Genomic DNA, 8,685 nt, shown 5'->3' with positions numbered 1-8,685 from the left:
AGAGAGAGAGAGAGAGAGAGAGAGAGAGGTTGTAATTGTGGCTTCAGAGATCAGCAAGAGAATGAGAACTTTGAGAATTCTGGGTATAAGCTGCATGGATGTCAGACACATTCCCTTGTTTCTGATCAATGATGTGGCCTAAGTGGGGCTTCAGAGTGGTTTTGGTCTCATCATTTTGGCTGTGTCTGGCTCCCCACTCCCTTTTTTCTTTCTCTTCTCCAATCCCTCACTATCTGTCCCACTATCTCTAGTTTCCCCATCTCTTTCCTTCTTTTTCTATCTCCCTCCGTCTCCCTTTCTGTCGACCTCGTCTGTCCCGCTGCGGTTCTATAAATTGTACCGGGTCCAAACAGTGGAGGATGCAGGGGATGCTGACACCCTAAATGGCAGGGAGGAAGAGCGGAGGCAGGACAGATCCCCCCTCCATCACTCACATTTGGACACAGGTGTGACTGAGGAAGGGACAGAGAGACAGAGAATGAAGGGGAGAGAGAGTGTGAGAGAGAAAGAGAAACAGAGAGAAAGGGAGAGAGAGAGATGCATGGGGAGGGGCGAGAGGGAGAAGGAAAGGGAGTGAGCAGCCACCCAACACAGTCATCAACTCCCTTCCATCCATCATCTGCCTCAGCCCAAAGGCTGCCACTGCTTCATCAGCTTCTTGTACATTATGCATCTGTGTGTGTGTGTGTGTGTGTGTGTGTGTGTATGTGAGCACACGTTCACAGGCAGGTTAATGAATATTTCTTTTTTAAAGTGTGTGCAAGATTGAGTGTGCAGATTTGCCAACATACTATACTTTTCTGTTAATTTAGTTTATTTGTTTCACAGAACTTAAAAAAAACTAATTACACAAAAGAAATAGAAAATACATGTGAGCGTGTGGTAGAAACCTGTTACGGTTTCTAAAACAACACCAACCAAAGAAGATACACAATGTAGACGTACAAAATCAATAATAATTTCTTGCTGTTGGTTTGCAAATAAAAAAAAAGAAATACATGTAGAGAAACAGAAATAATTGCCATGTTTACAGTCATCTAAAAGTTATCTTTTACTTTGTTTCGAAAATCACACAACATACTCTCTGTATACACACTGAGTATATTCCTTTTGTAAATATGACTGTATGTTACACAAATGGTAAAAGAATATTACATCTCATTATCTTGGATGAAAGTAGCTGTAGCGTGTAAATCACCGTAGTATGACATGTTGGCACGAAAGCCCCGGGATTTCTGTGTGGAATTAGATGAATGGCTTTGTTAACAGATGATTTCAAACAGTGATGATTAACAGAACATATGGACACGGTAAACAAACACACTGTACAGGCAACCTTTAGACTCTATGAACAATGAGATAGTTGGCGCATCGCTACCGTCATGGCCGCAACGCGCCCCGTCACGCTCACTCTGTCCAGCTAGATAGCAGTGCTGCTGGTCGGCATTTTATGTTTCCCTTAGGACAGAGTCAGGCTAGGTTTCCCCACTTGCTTTCAGGTTTTATGCTAAGCTAAGCTAACTGACTGCTGGCCCTTGTTTCATATTTAACGCTTTGAGAAGGTAGGGGCATTGATTACCTCATCTAACTCTCAGTATGTAGATTGGCCAATAAAATCCCCAGAATTCAAGGTGACATGGCCCTTTAAAAAACCACATAATGGTTCTGTTACACTTTTGATGGCATTATACTGGTGTTGCAGCTTCAGTCATGTTTATTACACTTATAATTGTCATCATGAGCTGTGTATTTAATTTAATATTTTACACTCAACGTAACCTTTCGTTTCTTTTTGTATTGCTTCCCATAGTTCTGCCCCCGTGTTCCTTCCTCTCCCCAGTTGACACCATCTTGCTAATTGTGCTTAAGAGCACAATCTAATTGTGCAGAAAGAAATCTGGGCTGGAAGAATAACTCCTTGTTTAATATTCAGCCAAAGGCCAACACCATTGGCTAATGCCTTCATTCACACCCCCATGTAGGTCCTAATCACTTTAAGGGTTGAACATGAGACAATGGCATGCAGTCTTACTGAAATTTAATCATCTTCTCCTTGACTAAGGCCTCAGATAATTTTCCTTTGACTCGACAAGGCCCCTTGGTTCTATCTAGTACGAGCTTTGCCCTCTAAGAGCTACGCCATTTGGGTTTATCCTTTCCCGAATGCGCAGTCGTGAAGATTTTCTTTCCCGCCCTTGCGTCCAGCACAGTCTACTTTCGCTAGCAGTATGAAGACAATCTCGACTTCCAGTGGTGTTTGCATCCGCCCTTCCTGCCAGACCGGCTACATCCTGCAGCCGGACCTCCATCCACACTGTGAGACCTACCTCGGCGCCGCTCACGCCAGCCTGGCTCTCGCCCTTGACGCCTCCTGCCAGATCTGGGCCTGCCTGCCATCTGAAGACCTTAACTGGTGGGCGGATGCTTTTCTGGTTTCTTAGGCTAGCGGGGAAGGGGGTGGCAGCTGGGCACACAGACAAGAATCTGTCGACACATTGGACCCGCTTTCGCCGGTCATGAGTCCGCTGGCTCAGTTCCCTAGTATAACGCCTCCTTAACCGGCGGTTGCTTTCCCCCCTGGGAGGACTGTACCCTGAGACGGGGATTGATGCCCTCCCTCTACGGCTCTCCCCATTGCCAGAATGGCCAGGGGCGGCGCTTCGGCAGCCTTACCCTCTGTCTCAGGCGGCTCCATCCTCCATCGCTAAGGCACAGCGCTCCCGACGAAGCCTTCTGCCCCTGCTCGGGGCTCTTGAGTGGGGGACGTTTCCGCTCAGGAGCCGCCCTCCTCATGGGCTCCACTCTGGCTGCACTTCACGGAGCTTCGGCCATTCATTGAGGAAGCTCTCTTCCAGCCCTGGAAATTGAAGGCTCTCTCGCTACGCCCAGTTCTCTCAGGTTCAAGACGACACGGAGGAGGGCTTCCCTTTGGTCCCCCTCTGGAGCAGTGTCTGCAGTCCATCTTGCTTCCAAAGGTGATTTTTTCACCGGAAGCCCACACCTCTGTCCCCCAGGATCAAGTATGTGCTCAGGTCACTGACCGATATCATCAGTGTGCGCCCTCGGTTTTGGTGGTCTCGACTACAACACTGGTTTCAACACTGAGAAATGTCTATTTCCTCTGCAAACCTTGTGATTGATATTGAGTGTGAATGCCCTTTTGCAAGTTTTCCCTACTTTGTTGTATTTTCTGCCTGCTCCAGCCTCTCCTCCACCCTTTTCAGACAGTCAACACAAAGCCACACAGACAAACTTCCCATAACACTCTCTCTGCTCCTCTCTCTCCTCCTCGTCTTCTGAGGAAAGGGCAAATGAATGATGCTCACTGTATCGACACAAAACTTTCCCCTCGCTCTCCTCCCTCTTTGCTAATGAGCAATGCTAGCTCTATTGACCTACTTGTGGACTTAAAGGAAATCCAATCACAAATGCCTCAGGTCGCTTTCTTCCCACTTTGGGAGATTAAAAGATTCAATTCTCCCTGCCTATCCACACTCATCATCATTTCTCCTTCCTCTCCTTTCGTCTGTCTTCTCTGTCGCCTGCCCCTCCCCTGAAACAGCTCCCCACTCCGCTGACTGTCGCCCCCCCCCCCCCCCCCCCCCCCCTTACACCCAAACTAAGTTTTCAGGCTCTTTAACAAACTTGCTCTTTGTCTTTCCCATTCAGACGCGACGAGAGCAGTCGTGCAGATAATTATCAGCAGGAGACAAGGGTGTCGGGACACAATGGAGCTGGCAGACAGCTTGATCTAGTCGGCTGCAGAAGGACAATGAATCATTGGCAGCAACACATCAGCAAAGTGTACACATATGCACAGAAACACATGAGCATATATGCATAATAATACTAATACTAATAACACTTATAATAATAATAATATCTTTAATTATGAAGCGCCTTTCAAAAACAAGATACAAAGAGAAACAGAAAAGAAACAGAAAAGGACAAATCACCTTTAATTTTCAGATATGAGCGTGGGAAGGATCAAGAAAAACGTACCCAAACTGTTCTCAATCCCAAACTGGTCAAATACTGACTCTTGGCCAGTGTCTCTCAGCGTTAGATACTGACCCAAAAATCCCCCTTTCGCTTCTGAATGGAAAGCATCGGAAACAACAACGCTGTAAGATGACATATTATGCTGGAGGTGGTAGTAGATGTAGATTCTGGAAATTTTAATTTCATTGCAGGAGTCATCCCAGAAGGATTAAGAAAGAGAACTCTAAGTCTATTAAGATTGACAACAATAGCATGTTGTATGAAATACCGTAAATCTGCATGAGGAAGCAGGATGCAGTGGCAGATGGGTCAAACAACACCGGACTTCCACCCATGTTTTTGTCCTGCGTGTCACTGCGATGTACATTTTGTCACCTAACCCACGATCTTCTCCTAAACCTAACTGTGCCGTTCTGGTTCCGCATGTCAGTTAAGCGTACGACCCAACCCAGAGCCTCAAAAATTAAGCCAAGAGTTCCGACCAAGCATGCCAAGAAATCAACCCAAAGGGCTTTTTTTTGCGTCAGAAACAAATGGAAAAGACACCTGACCAAACGTCTTTTTGGCACGCTGTGAGCGAGAACGTGTTGACCAATTAGATCATCTAAGTTCCGTTTAGGTTCTACTGGGGTCAGAAGTTCAGTTACATATTTTGGAGCTATCCCCACATGAGTCTTAACATCTACTATTAATGGGTTAGCCAATGAATGAAGTGATTTTAAAATAAACGTGTTTAGAGTTGTTATGTTATGAGTCTGGCTGTGGTATTTTAAATGAGCTTATTAGTTATGTAGTTTAATTTTTATTGTGAGAGGCATGATAAAAGTGCATTGGAGAAATCTAACAGGGATGAAAGGAATGCATGTATGAGTGTTTGTACGTTTTTGGCAAATAATTGACTGGAAGATGCTGATCCAAGTAGAAGTGTTTGCCAAGGATAATTGATGATGAGAAGGGACCTAGATGGGAAGATATATGATTATGGCTATGACTCTGAAAAAGTTATTATCATAGTTCCCGATTCACCACATAATCACAAACAAAACACACACTCTTCTAAACTTCATCAAATTATTAGAAATATTATGAGCTAACCTCACACACACACACACACACACACACACACACACACACACACACACACAAACACACCCCATGCTGGGCCTTAAATGGCGGCAGGGTGCCGAGCTACCGTTTGCCTTGCTTTGTTTGTTTGGCTTCATGCATACTGCGCAGTAACAAAACATAGGGACCCAGGCTCCAAAGGGGGTCTGCTAACTAACCAGCTGCACTGCGAGAACACAGGCTCTATGTGTGGGACATGTGATATACACGCTTTACATGCAGCTTGTATGTTTGCGGAGGTGTACATAGACAACAAGAACGTTTGATTGATGCCATCATGTTGCCCATTAGACATATTGGCACGTTAAGTTATGGGAGACATTGTGGGAAATGTGTTGTTTTTACATCAACAGAAAATACTCGCTTCTAATTTGCCAGGAGTCAATTAAAACTAACAGAACCCACCAAACTTTCTTCTTCTTTTCTTTTTAGTTCACAAGGCACAGTTGAGGCCATATATTTCAATGCAAGAAAATAGAGTTAATGATCCAATGAAACATACTTTACGCTCAAAACGTGACCTTGGCAATAATCTAATTGGCGGTTACATGGGAGCATTTCAGACGTGTTCGTCTCTCCTGCACCTAGTATTTATCGTCTGACTGTGCATGCTTTAGAATTTCTTTTCATTTGTTTAAATACACAGAGGCTAACATTCAAACTGACCTTGGTGCTAAACAAGCGATTACATTTTGTATTGATGTAGGGTCCCCATATTGTCAGAAATACCTCCTGTTTGTTAATTTTTATTTTAACAGAAAAGATCTTATAGAAAATAATATTACACAAAATGGAAGGTACAAAGATCCATGAATAACATACAATTTTATTTTTTGGTGACATGTCCGAAAAGGAGTGGGAAGAAGTATACACTTATTTAATCCTAGTCATTGTTTAAAGTCATAGATTTACATAATGGGCTATTTTGGTATATTCTCCCAACCGTTCAGTAAAAGGAATATTTTTTACTTTCCAGTGCCTGAGCACAATCCTACAACCTGTGGTTAGGGCCAATCTGTACCAGGCCACAACCACAACTGTTATTAAAGCTAATCTGCAGAGCGCAGGGCTCCGCAGCGACTCTAAACTAAGAACTTTTGTGGCATTCATAAAGCATGTGCACGGTGGGGCCTCTTCTTCCATCACATCTCCAGCATGTATCCAATAGTAATTTGAATGACAATACAAGTTGTTTTGATTAAAAACCAAAGGATTTGGAATTGAAAAGAAGCTAAAAAGAAATATCCAAGACTCATCAATTAAAACAATAATTTTTACTCTTCTTTACAATCCTATAAGGACAGGTAAACCGTATCCGGACGTCCGGCCAAAATAAGGACATCCGGCGGAATTTTAGGCAGAACCAGAGCAGTCCTGGAAGTGGAACGTTGTGGTTGGTTGACCTCTTCAGTGTAAATCCGGACAGCTAGCTAGACTATATTTCCAGTTGGAGTTTTCTGATGCACGACTAAAACAACTTTTGAACGTACAAGTGTTCCAATGAAACAAGAATATTTTGCTGAGGCCCCATGGCTCTGTCCGATACTTAGCACCGCCCAAGACAATAGTGATTGGTTTTAAGAAATACCATTAAACCAGAGCACTTTTTTCTTCCATCCCAGATCGCTGTGTGGACTAGCAAGACCCTCCTCAGTAGCGAGTAGTGTGAAAGACCAAAAAGAAGGTAGGTTGGGGTGGTGGATGGGTTGAACAACACAGGCCTTTCACCCAGGACACCGGGGTAATGTCCCATTCTCATGCTGCATGTTAAACAGATGTCTAAATATGACGCTAAAGGAGACTTTTTGCATTCATAACAAATGCCAAAAGCACCTGACCAAGCATCACTTTTTGACGCGATGAGAGTGAGACTGACTATGGGTCTTTAGTGGGGAAAAATCAGGAGAGAACATGGAGCACTGGTTATATACACTATAACAAGCAAGCTGTAATTACTGAGTTTTGGGGAGTCAAAGTCAGAAGCGAGAGAAAGCAAGAGACATGAGAAATGAGACAAGAAGGTCAAAGCTTTCCTGACTTTTGCGTTTGATGCTGATGTTTTCTTTTTCCCCCTCCACATTTGTCTGCTCACTCAAGACAGCTGCAATGGCAAATTAGCCTTTAAACATATAAAACCCAACCAACCCTTTAGGAAGACAACGATAACGGGGAGGGTGAGATGGGAAAACAATGAGAAAACTATCAGAAGAGTCTTATTTCATGAACTGGAGAATAATCTCTGCCTGAGAGAAGGAAAGCCTGTAGATGAATGAGCAACAAACACACTCATCATTATTCAAAAATTAATCTAGCAACTATAAGTCATCTGCATCAACATTTGATCAAAAGATAATACATTCTAAAATGGAGATAAAGACACAAACATGCAAGGTATTGTCACCTGACCTGACCATCTCAATTTGCTCAGACTTGCACTTGGCCCACTTAGTTCTTTTATAGCTGGATTCCAAAAGTGAATACCATAAACTACTTGTGTCAGAGCAAGACCTTCAAGTCTCACCCTTTTGACAAGATTCCTTCCTTTAGCAAATTAGTGGCAGAGACAGCAAAATAAATTAGATTTATGTGGAACATCCAACCCCCCCCACCGTCTCTGCCCTCGCCTGCACTCTCTGAGCAAAAGAGAGAGAGAAAAAAGAAGAACACTTCTTCCCTGTCCTCTCTCCTTAATCATCCCCCCCCCCCTCGCCACTAGAGTGGAAGATTGTGCAGTACATTTGTGCTCCCCAATTGAACTGCCTGTTCTCAACTGTTGTGTCCTGTGTGTTTGTTTCCTTTTCCTTCCACTCACCTGCTTCTGTTATCTGGTGGATTCCCTGACTTCTGCCCCCCCCCCCCCATTTTCAGCAAGAATATTCTTAGTTTTGACTGTGCGTGTGTATGCATGTGTGTGTGCTTGTGTGTGTCATGACTCCGGTATCATGACTTTGTGTTGCCGGTGTTTTGTGTTGCTCTAATCCAATATCTGGTTGTCCTGAGTCTCCTGAACGCATCCCAGCTGATTCTCCTACTACACACTGCTGTTGTCTGCAATCTGCACACCTGGTCCTGATCACCACCTCTGCCGACCTCTCCTCTCTGACAGGATTTCGGCAAAAGTTGAATATACTTCATAATATACCAGTCCCTTCATGCATGCTGTAGTCTGTTTACATTTTTACGTCCCTCTGGTGTTATTTATTTTTTTACACCAGTTTTTTTTATTTTAGTAGCGCCACCATCTTAACAAACCCCACCGTGGTAATAATTTGATAATTTGGGTTTAACAACGCACACTTTCTGACCGTGTTTTCTGGAAGCCACTCATTGCCACGTAAAGTAATAGAAATATTTGTGTAAGGAATGAAAAAAAGAAATCTAGCTGCTCCCTGCTTGGCTCCCTTTCTCACATCCACACACCTGGCTAGTCACTCTGTGAAGTGGTCATGTGTGCTGGCGAAGGGGAGTCAGAAGCAGTTTGATCATGCGGCAAACATTTGTGGTGAAGTGTACTGGTGCCATAAGATGGTGATTGATGACGGCAGAGCCGGTGTGTGG

At 43.9% G+C, this 8,685-nt stretch overlaps 1 long non-coding RNA gene across 1 annotated transcript in view; it reads left to right on the top strand.

Moving 5' to 3' along the window:
- Window positions 1-5,302: 5,302 nt before the first annotated feature.
- The window catches only part of LOC117960194, a 19,430-nt gene continuing 16,047 nt past the window's right edge, over window positions 5,303-8,685 (top strand). The window contains exon 1 of the long non-coding RNA XR_004660090.1: window positions 5,303-5,314. This is a non-coding gene — a long non-coding RNA (uncharacterized LOC117960194). The remainder of the gene's footprint in view (window positions 5,315-8,685) is intronic.

The sequence above is a fragment of the Etheostoma cragini genome, chromosome 2, assembly GCF_013103735.1.
Source record: "Etheostoma cragini isolate CJK2018 chromosome 2, CSU_Ecrag_1.0, whole genome shotgun sequence".
NCBI classification, from domain to species: domain Eukaryota; kingdom Metazoa; phylum Chordata; class Actinopteri; order Perciformes; family Percidae; genus Etheostoma; species Etheostoma cragini.
Note: the sequence above shows the minus strand (reverse complement) of the source record. Positions and strands in the feature narration are given on the sequence as shown.